The sequence below is a fragment of the Ranitomeya variabilis genome, chromosome 2 (genome assembly GCF_051348905.1).
Source record: "Ranitomeya variabilis isolate aRanVar5 chromosome 2, aRanVar5.hap1, whole genome shotgun sequence".
NCBI classification, from domain to species: domain Eukaryota; kingdom Metazoa; phylum Chordata; class Amphibia; order Anura; family Dendrobatidae; genus Ranitomeya; species Ranitomeya variabilis.
In genome coordinates this window covers 842,069,866-842,081,521 of record NC_135233.1, presented here as the reverse complement: position 1 = coordinate 842,081,521, position 11,656 = coordinate 842,069,866, and the positions used below count along the sequence as shown (strand labels likewise).

Sequence of the window (11,656 nt, the reverse complement as noted above, 5' to 3'; positions counted from 1 at the left end):
TGCTCAACACTATTAATAATATATCCCCTTCGGAAGCTCGGGGGGCGAGGACAGCATGGGCCTGTGTGATTTCAAATGCCAGGGCTCCATTTCAATCCCAGTCCATCCCTGCCGCATGGTGAATGTCATGAAAAAATAAATAAAAAGCTATTCTTGAACTTTTGTTCATATGTATCCTTTGCTCTACGCTGAGATTGCTGTAAATTGTAGTTCCACAAAAACTGGAATGTCCATAGTTCCTGCACCTACAACATGTGTGAAAATGTGAAACAATAGGAATGGTTTCTCTCACAGACAATGATTTCTGCTCTTTTGTAATTTCTGCATTGCTAGGTGAATCACCAGCAAAGAAACACTCAATGTTCTTGTTTGTTTTAAGGTGTTTCCCCTCCACCCTGTAGAATGTAAGCCCGCAAGGGCAGGGTCTTCTCCCCTCTGTACCAGTCTGTCATTGTTAGTTTGCTTACTGTAAGTGATACCTGTAACTTGTATGTATACTCATGTATTCTCATATACAGCACCATGGAATCAATGGTGCTATATAAATAAATAATAAGAATAAATACACTAAACGTGGAATCGGACTGGTTGCTATGGGCAATTGCTAAAGTTTTGTTAATAGTTTTGTAAATGAGGTCTTTGTTCCTATGGTAACAGCGTAATGCAGTAAAAAGGTGGAAGTGTTGTCATAGGGCCTAGAATTTAATTACGTTTGAGGTAAATTATTATCAAGTCCTTTATTTTTTTTCAGACGCAGTAAATGCTTTTTACTTTTGGGAACTTTTCCTTAATCGCCCGGCTCCTCCTGCCTTGATGGTAACCAATGTGAAACCAACCTAAATGGTAACTAGGGTATATTAGAAATTAGAGGACAATGTATACACAGTCATTTTGGATTTGCTCTTTTCCTTAGTCATGCTACTGACAGTTACAGCATGAGCCTTTAATATCAGGGCAATTTGTAGTCCTTTGAATGGACACTGTTTGGCAACTCCCAATAAACTCTAGTGAATACTAGAGGGTTTATTTCTATTTCTATCTTAGGAGAGGCTAATTTATACATTTTCATAGCCAAAGGTATTAGCTATTTGTGTGCATGGTGGTGGTGTCACGATTGACTGTCCAGATCCCTTAGCCGCGGCCAGCAGTTTGTCATGAAATCCACAGGGATTCCTGACCACTGCCACCAATATGTCACGGATTGGGGTGACTTTAGACCAACAGACGGCTATCACATGTGCAGGGGGCTTATCTTAGTTATCCCTCCACTGCCACAATGTGATAAAAAAACACACACAAGTTTATTTACCTCTTAGGTTACAGCAGGGGCTTATTTTAGGAATCCCACTGCTCTTCAATATACCATGAACTGCAGGGATTTGTGTATCCCGCTTACAGTTCCACTTAAACCTTGCAGCTCTCTGGCGCCCCCTTACCGTCAGGTCAGATTAGGTACTGCACCTGGGTAATTAGTCGCCAGAAATGCTGCCTGCTTTGTACTGGCTATTGGGCACGCTGCAGCGACGCGATAACTACTCCCACTCAGGCAGGAACAATAATTATCAAGCCGCAGTCGCTGAAACAACCCCCAAAAGCCTGCACAGTACACGGTATCACTGCCACCAGCCTCGATTAAACGGGTCCGAAGCTAACCCCAAAACAGTAGCGCAATTTCCCTTCAAGAGACTTAGGGTACGTTTTTAGAGCAGGGAGAAAGAACTGGCATGAAATGATATACCCCACAAAATGTAGACAGTGCTTTATCAAAATATTTTACAAGGATGTTACAAATGAGACAATTGCAAATATGTACAAGGTAATTATGAAAATAAAAGGATTAAATGAAGAAAAGATAACACTCACATTTCTCAGATCATTGCATTGCAGGCAACCATACGTCCCAGCTCATTGGACGTGCTCAGGTCTGTCCAGGAAAAACTCAAATCTGCCTCCTGAAAGTCTCCCAGCAACTTAAAACCTGCAGTCTGTGACCTCACAGAAAGGGCTGGCTTTTCCAACCCCTCCTACTTCTTCAGTATTACTCACTGGGCATTAAATATATCTGATGCCCGTAACTTCGCTACAGAACATATCATAATCGTACCATACCCAGCATTCATCTCGTATTATCGCTGGCATTCTAGTGAGATCAAATATGTCCTATTATTTACAGAGCAATCCCTACTTCTTCACCCGGTGGAGTTAGACGCCCGTGTTTAGAGTGATGCGTAGATCCTCCGAGTGTGATTATGACGATATATTTTGGTGTTCGTATTTTAAATCGTTTGCCTAATATCTTACAAAAACAGAACAAAGGACTTTCATGATTCTAGAAGTTTCTAGTCCAGTGATAGCTGGACAAGAGCTTACACGGCAGGAAATGCCGGTCGTAAATACCTTTCTTCAATAAAACTCCCCTCTCACATACATTGGCAAGGCAAGCTCAACTCTGAAGTAAAAGAGAAGGGGGGTTTCTTAGCCCACATCCTGGGCTGACAAGAGAAACTCAACTTATATGATATTTCCTACCATATCGTGACACCTCCCCCTTTTGGCGTGCGCTACGGCGGCAGAACCTCTCGGTATGCCTCCATGCGCACCTCCGTGGGTTCACCCTGGCGGGAGAGTCCATCTGCATTCCCATGCTCTTTGCCCGCTTTGTGTTTAATGGTGAAGTCAAATTGCTGAAGGGCAAGGCTCCAGCGTAGCAACCTGCCATTGGTTCCACACATGGTGCTTAGCCAGCGCAGAGGGTCGTGGTTGGTCACCACAGTGAAGGTGCGACCGTACAAGTAGGGCTGCAAGCGCTGCAGGGCCCAGACTATGGCCAGGCACTCCTTCTCAATGGTGGAGTAGGCCACTTCCCTCGGCAAAAGTTTCTGGCTCAGGTACAACACGGGGTGCTCTTGGTCCTCCGAGTCAACCTGGCTGAGCACAGCACCAAGGCCAAACTCGCTGGCGTCGGTCTGTACCAAGAACGGTCGACTGCTGTCGACTGCTTTCAACACAGGGGCATTGCACAGTGCTGTTTTCAACGCCTGGAAGGCCCCCTCACAGCCATCTGTCCAGTTGACGATGTGGTGTAGCTTCTTCCTGGTGAGGTCCATCAAAGGTTTTGCCAGGCTACTGTAGTGCTGCACAAAGCGCCTATAGTACCCTGCAGTGCCCAGGAAGGACATCACCTGTTTCTTGGTCCCGGGAGTGGGCCAGTTCACGATCACGCCCACTTTGTCAGGCTCCGGTTTCAGGGTGCCTCCTCCTACCCAGTGCCCCAGGTAGTGGACCTCCCTCATGCCCATCTGGCACTTTCCCGGCTTGATAGTCAGTCCTGCTCGGTGAATTCGCCCGAGCACTTCCTCGAGATGCTGCAGGTGTTCATCCCAGGAGGGACTGAAGATGGCAATGTCATCTAAGTACGCCACAGCGTACTTCTCCAGTCCCTGAAGCAGGAGATTGACCATCCGCTGGAAAGTGGCAGGGGCATTCTTCATGCCGAAGGGCATGACCGTGGACTCGTACAGTCCAAAGGGTGTGATAAAGGTGGACTTCTCCTGCGCCTCGGGGCTCAGGGGAATCTGCCAGTATCCGCGACTCAGATCCATTATTGTCAGGTATTTTGCGCCAGCTAACTTCTCAAGCAGCTCTTCGATGCGCGGCATTGGGTGAGCGTCAGAGGCTGTAATGGCGTTGAGCCCCCTGTAGTCCACGCAGAACCGGGTGGTCCGGTCCTTCTTTGGCACGAGAACTACAGGTGAGGCCCACGCGCTCTTTGACCGTCGAATCACCCCCAGCTGTAACATCTCATCGATCTCCTGGCGCATAATCTGCTGCACCTGGTCAGAGATTCGATAGGGTGTTCACCGTAGTGGGGCGTGATTCCCGGTGTCCACCTCATGGACCGCTAACTCAGTCCTTCCAGGCCGGTTGGAGAACACGACCCGGAAGGGTTCCGGTGTGGTTTGCAACTGCAACCGCTGTGGTTCATCTAGCGAGGCGCTTACCTCCACGTCCTCAATGGACCCACGGGCCTTGGCTTGGGCCAGCATGTCCAGGAGGATGTCTTCCTCCCCTTCTTCGGGTGCGCTGCAGACCGGTAGGACGAAAGGTTCACGTTCATGATGAGCCTTCATCATGTTGACGTGAAAGGCCTTTCGCCTACCCCGAGCGTGGTCAAGTGTGACCACGTAGGTGACCGGGTTGAGCTGTTGGTGGATGACGTACGGGCCCTCCCAGGCTGCCTGAAGCTTATCCGTTGGTACGGGAACCAGCACCCACACCTTTTGACCCACGTGGTAGGTCCGCTCCCAGGCGTTCTGGTCGTACCAGTGCTTCTGATCAGCCTGAGCCTGCGTCATGTTGTCATGCACCAACTGCGTCAAGGTCTGCATCTTGTCACGGAAGCGCATGACATATTCCACTATGGACACTTCAGAAGGGTTCGGCTCCTCTTCCCAGGATTCTCTTACCAACCCAAGGGGTCCCCGGACTCGCCTGCCGTACAGGAGCTCGAAGGGGGAGAACCCCGTCGAGGCCTGCGGAACCTCTCAGTAAGCGAATAGCAGGTGTGGGAGGTACCGCTCCCAGTCACGCCCTTGTGTCTCAACCAGCATGCGTAGCATCTGTTTGAGGGTACCATTGAAGCGTTCACACAAGCCATTGGTCTGTGGGTGATACGCACTCGATACCAGGTGCTTCACCTGCATTTTCTTACAGAGAGCCTCCATTAGGTGAGACATAAATTGGGTCCCTTGATCAGTAAGCATTTCCCTGGGAAATCCTACACGTGAAAAGATGGCCAACAGGGCATCCGCCACCTTATCTGCCCTAGTTGACGACAGAGCTACTGCCTCTGGGTACCGGGTAGCGTAGTCTACCACAGTAAGAATATATCGCTTTCCAGAGCTGCTGGGGACGGCCAGCGGGCCCACAATGTCCACCGCAATCCTCTGGAAAGGCTCCTCTATCACTGGCAAAGGGATTAGGGGAGCCTTAAGAGCAGGCCCCACCTTCCCCACTCTTTGACAGGTGACACAGGAGCGGCAGTAGTTTGACACATCTGTCCCCATCTTAGGCCAATAGAAGTGTTGAGACAGCCGGGCCTTAGTTTTGCTGATCCCCAAGTGTCCAGCTAGCGGGATGTCATTGGCAATCCGCAACAACTCACCCCGGAATTGCTGCGGGACGACCAGCTGTCTTTCCCTCAACCACTCCTTTTGTGATTCTCCGGGTACTGTCTCCCGGTACAACCTTCCTCCTTCCCAGAACACCTTCTCCTTATCAGTCTCGGAGAATGACGTCCCGGCGAGTTGTCTCAAACTCTCTAGGCTCGCATCTGTGTGCAGAGCGGCCTGAAACTCCTGGCTAGGGGAAGCCAGAAGCGACGTCAGGGTCCCTTCCCCACGGGAGCCCTCTGGGACCTGCACTGGGTCCACCTCTGGTTCAGTCATACTGATGACTGAGGAGGGTCCGGGAGGCAGACAGTTATCTGCGTTCCGGGCACTCTGACTGCGGGTGACAGCAGCTACGTAGGCTGTCTCCCCGGGGGTTTCTACCGACCCATAAGCCGACGCTGCTATGGGCTCTACCTCCCCATCCACCCCCATTACCTCAGGAGCATTGCTACTTATGGGCCAGTTACCTTCCTCGGTGGCACTGGTCAATTGCATGGCATCACCTTCCTCACGGTTCCCATGTATCTCCCCATTTCTTGTAGCACCGACACTTGCCCCTGCTAGGGGTTCCTCAGCCATCTCACTCCACAGAGCGACGTGGCTGAGCACTCCTGTACCTATGGACACATCAACTTTCACAGAAACATCATTATCAGATACAGTTGGCACAGGTACAACATTTCCACCATCAATCCTAGGGAAAAAATGGTTATCAGGTGCATCATTACAAGATAAAGCATGGTCAGGTAACACATGCGATTTCCCATCATCATCATCAGGGTTAACTTTACCCTCATTAGTAGATTGGGGAGGGGTGTCAATGACGAAGTGTGCCACCAACCTCCCCAAATCAGTCCCAACAAAACATCAGTGGGCAAATTATCAGACAGCCCCACTTCCTTCACCCCGCTCCCGGCAGCCCAATCAATATAAACCCGGGCCATCGGTAAGGGACAGCTGATGCCCCCAATCCCAGTGACAGTTAGGGTTTTCCCCGGAATGATTTCTTCAGGGGCCGCCAGTTCGGGTCGGATGAGGGTTCGTTCAGCCCCGGTGTCTTTGAGGCCTGTAGCAACATGACCTCCCACAATGACATGCTGTACGTTATCACACCCCCTCCCAACCACACCACCCACCAAAAGAACTGCTGCATTCGGCCCTGGGGCCTTGGCTGGGGGGTTCTTCTGCTTGGTTGGACAGAAGGTACTGATATGACCAGTCTGCCTGCAGTGGTAACACTGGCGAAGTTTGGTGGTAGGTCTGGTGCTGTTCGCCACGGGGACAGGACCTCTGGTGTGTTGGCTGGCAGGGGCACTGGCGTTGGCTGCAGGCTTACCCCCTCTCCAGCTGTTGGTGACTGGCTTCCGCACTTCCGATCTACGGTTGGCCTCATAGGCATCGGCAATCTGCGCTGCTTTCGTCACGTCTTTGGGTTCTCTGTCCATCACGAACTGTCGCACCTCAGTTGGGCAAAGATGGAAGAACTGGTCTTTGATCATCAGGTCTCGCAGCTGTGCAAAGGTGGTCACTGACAGTCCTTGGGTCCACTGGTCAAAGTGGGTCCCCAGTCCATGCACCACATCACTGTAACTGTCGTGTGGGCCACGTTGGAGGGTCCGGAACTTTTTACGGTACACCTCGGGTGTAAGCTGGTACTTGGCTATGAGGGCCTGCTTGATAGCCTCATAGTCACCATCTTGTTCTTGAGGGAGTGCAGCAAACGCCTCCAGAGCTTTGCCTCTCAGCCCTGGTGTCAGGTATCATGCCCATTCTGGTGTAGGCAGCTGGTACTGCCTGCAGGCTTTCTCAAAGGCCCGCAGAAAAGTGTCCAAGTCCCCATCCTTTTCCATAACAGGAAAGTGGTCGGGCCGGGGCTTCGGTGTCTGAGCGCTGCTGGGCTCACGACTTGACTGGGACGACCCCTGCATTTGCAGTCGGGCCATCTGCAGCTGGTGCTCCCGCTCCTGGTATTGCTGGATCAGCTGCCGACGTCCATCACGGTCATCAGCGGGGAGTAGTTCCAAGACCGCCAGCAGGTGGGGGTCCAATCCGCCCTGATATCTAATCGGGCCGGCATTCAGTGGGTGGACCCCTGCTGCAGCACCATGTTCGCTTGTGCCAGCTTCTGCGGCCTCTGGGCTCTGTGGCCTGGCTTGGTCTGCTTCAAATTGCACCAGTTCAGCGACCATTTGAGCCTTGGTTTTGTTTGTACAGTCAATCTGCTGTGACATGCACAAGGCCATAAGAGTGTCCTTGGACTGCTTCTTATAAAAGGTTTCTCCCAGCACAACCATGGTTGCCAAATAAAAGATAGGATAGAAAAACGAAGAGAAAGGGGGGGGATAATTACCAGTACACAATTGTCTCACAACTAATAAGCACTGAGTTCGTTCTCCCAAACTTATTTGCGCAGAGTTCTCGCAAGAACTTTCTGCAAGTTTTTAGTGAGAGGAATGATTGCTCAAACCAAATCACTAATGCCTACTCTCTAATATCCCACCGCCTTGCCACCAATTGTCACGATTCACACCATGACTGTCCAGATCCCTTAGCCGCGGCCAGCAGTTTGTCATGAAATCCACAGGGATTCCTGACCACTGCCACCAATATGTCACGGATTGGGGTGACTTTAGACCAACAGACGGCTATCACATGTGCAGGGGGCTTATCTTAGTTATCCCTCCACTGCCACAATGTGATAAAAAAACACACACAAGTTTATTTACCTCTTAGGTTACAGCAGGGGCTTATTTTAGGCATCCCACTGCTCTTCAATATACCATGAACTGCAGGGATTTGTGTATCCCGCTTACAGTTCCACTTAAACCTTGCAGCTCTCTGGCGCCCCCTTACCGTCAGGTCAGATTAGGTACTGCACCTGGGTAATTAGTCGCCAGAAATGCTGCCTGCTTTGTACTGGCTATTGGGCACGCTGCAGCGACGCGATAACTACTCCCACTCAGGCAGGAACAATAATTATCAAGCCGCAGTCGCTGAAACAACCCCCAAAAGCCTGCACAGTACACGGTATCACTGCCACCAGCCTCGATTAAACGGGTCCGAAGCTAACCCCAAAACAGTAGCGTAATTTCCCTTCAAGAGACTTAGGGTACGTTTTTAGAGCAGGGAGAAAGAACTGGCATGAAATGATATACCCCACAAAATGTAGACAGTGCTTTATCAAAATATTTTACAAGGATGTTACAAATGAGACAATTGCAAATATGTACAAGTTAATTATGAAAATAAAAGGATTAAATGAAGAAAAGATAACACTCACATTTCTCAGATCATTGCATTGCAGGCAACCATACGTCCCAGCTCATTGGACGTGCTCAGGTCTGTCCAGGAAAAACTCAAATCTGCCTCCTGAAAGTCTCCCAGCAACTTAAAACCTGCAGTCTGTGACCTCACAGAAAGGGCTGGCTTTTCCAACCCCTCCTACTTCTTCAGTATTACTTACTGGGCATTAAATATATCTGATGCCCGTAACTTCGCTACAGAACATATCATAATCGTACCATACCCAGCATTCATCTCGTATTATCGCTGGCATTCTAGTGAGATCAAATATGTCCTATTATTTACAGAGCAATCCCTACTTCTTCACCCGGTGGAGTTAGACGCCCGTGTTTAGAGTGATGCGTAGATCCTCCGAGTGTGATTATGACGATATATTTTGGTGTTCGTATTTTAAATCGTTTGCCTAATATCTTACAAAAACAGAACAAAGGACTTTCATGATTCTAGAAGTTTCTAGTCCAGTGATAGCTGGACAAGAGCTTACACGGCAGGAAATGCCGGTCGTAAATACCTTTCTTCAATAAAACTCCCCTCTCACATACATTGGCAAGGCAAGCTCAACTCTGAAGTAAAAGAGAAGGGGGGTTTCTTAGCCCACATCCTGGGCTGACAAGAGAAACTCAACTTATATGATATTTCCTACCATATCGTGACAGGTGGGTTTTGGGTTGGGTAGCTGACAGGGCCTTCAGGGATAGAAGGGACAGCCGTCGTGGAGTGGGGGCGCCGTGTCGAACTTAGGGTGCCAACCTCCACTGTCAGGAAGGTACAGCGTGTGTAGGACTTTATTAGGGCCACATTAGGTTTGTGTACCACTATCTTTAATCTGGCATTTTCCAGATTAGTACCAATACCCAATTTCAGTTTGGTGATGGTAATTTATGTATTTGTCTAGTGTTGATCATTTGGTCTTTTTAAATATTTATGAATAAAAAATACTTTTAGGGTTTTGTTTTTCTGTGGTTTAGTTTGGTAACCAATGTGATCTGCCATATTATTACTATTTGTTGTCAATATTAATTAATACCTGTGGAGATATCACTCATGGTCATATGTGACATCATCAAATGCAGGTGACATCATCAAATACAGGAGGTTATTGTTACCTCACAGCATGATGTCACAATGACTGTGGGTCTATACAAACGGGTGTTCTGGGGGCAGAAGCTTATTTCAGAAGATGAAGATGACGAAAGCGGAGGATTCAGGATCGAGGACAGAGACTGTCATTTCAAGAGATGAAGACGAGGAGAGCAGAGGATCCAGGATCAAGGACACAGACTCTCATTTCAATCCTCTGAATTGAGGATACAGGTAAATAAGAAACCTTTCAAGAATTTAAGTTAGTGAACTTAGCGCTAACATGGACCCTCCAAGTCTACAGATTGTGGCTGTAAGGTTCTAGATTTCTTCAGCCCTTGCTGGTAGAATCTCTAGATTTGGGTGATGAAGGTTCTATGTGAGGTCACACAGCGGAATGTTGGACACTGAGAGTTCTATGCTGCAAACATGGGGACATCAGAGAGGTCAGCACAAAGATCGCACCTCGGATGGAGACACCACTGTCGCTACTATGGTCAGTGACACTTGAAGTTGTATTTGTGGCTGGCACAGATTGTTGGTGGTGGTTCTGTCACTTTAATTTAAGATTATTGGGGCAAAAAATGTACCATTATTCCCCCACATGGGACAGAGGTTGGTGTACATACATTGGGGGAAAATATATTTATTTGTTTACTTTACTTTCTTTCTATTTATTTATTTATTTTACCATTTTATTTTCCTATTTTCTTTTATTTATTTTACTTATATATAACTGCATTTGCAACTTTTTTTTGTAAACAAATTTATTACACCATTTTAAGTGTTTACGTCAAAACTTTAAAATGCAGCGAAAAGGGGGCTTGTTTATCTGGCATAAGGTATAATGTATTTATGACGCTTTCTACAGGTTTTATACTGATACTTCCCCTCATATTATTTTTTTTCTTAACAGGGAGAAAATCTGGATCCTGGAAGGAAGATTGAAGAATCTAAAGAGAGCCACACGATTGTTTAGTTTTAATCATTTAATATGTCTGTACATTATATTTGTTGTCTTATGATGTCATTATATGCTGATTATATGGATCTAATCCTGGAATCGGTGCATCATGACATCATATTGTTTAGGTGTCTGTTGTATAATCAAACTGTATAAGGAGTAGAACATACTGTACATATTTACATGCTTTAGCACTATAGAGTGCAACTTTATTTGTTTGCCAACTCTATAAGGGTCCTGATATGATGCAACAATCCTATGTCTGTATATTAAAAGGTAGTGTTCTGTGTGGGAGGTAGTGTTCTGTGGGGGGGTATTGTTCTGGTTTTTTTACAGGGGAGATGAACATAGCCAAGCTATGAGCTTCAGGGTCTGGTCTGATGAGGAAAGGTGAGGCGACTTACCAGGACAAATATCTGCTATCCAGAAGCGAGTCACCATATTGAATATCATTGTTGTTATATATATATCAGTTAGCTAGTTGTAGTTTGGCCTTGATCCAGGGTTCTCGAACTGATCGCCTTTTCTCGGGGTCAAGAAGGAATTTTTTCCCTGTAACACACATTGGCTGAATGTGTTCAGGTTTTTTGCCTTCTTCTGGATCATTGGCTTTAGTTTAGGTAGAGGTAAAAATTGTATTTAATAAAATATGTTTAAAATCAATGATCGGTCTCCTTATGTCTTTACTTTATACAGCACTCAGGTAGTTGTATATGAGAGTTCTCATTTTTTTGATCCATGACTGCCACAATATGAAGGCAAACAGAAATATGAGGGCACTAATTATGTGTCTGCTAATGCAATGTCTGTATTTGACCTTCCTAATACCACTACTAATGGCACATCCCTCCTAATAACACTCCTAGTGGCATGTCCCTCCTAATAACACTTCTAGTGGCACGTCCCTCCTAATAATACTCCTTGAGACACGTATCCCCTAATAACACTTCTAGTGGCATGGCCCTATGCCCCTCCTAATAGGGTATAAATTGCTGATTGCCGGTGGTTTGACTGCTGAGACCACCGGTGATATCAAGACTGGAGCTTTGGAACCCCAATATTGGGGCTCTGTAATCCTGTTCTGAATTAAAAGATTAATTTTCTATGGGACAGCCAAGTACAGTGCTTGGCTATTTTC

General features: G+C 47.5%; 1 long non-coding RNA gene across 1 annotated transcript; it reads left to right on the top strand.

The window, feature by feature from the left end:
• Positions 1-9,390: 9,390 nt before the first annotated feature.
• On the top strand, positions 9,391-11,177 carry LOC143809964 (uncharacterized). Its single transcript, XR_013222560.1, has 2 exons — positions 9,391-9,788; positions 10,471-11,177. It is a non-coding gene; the product is annotated as an uncharacterized LOC143809964 (long non-coding RNA).
• Positions 11,178-11,656: the final 479 nt, after the last annotated feature.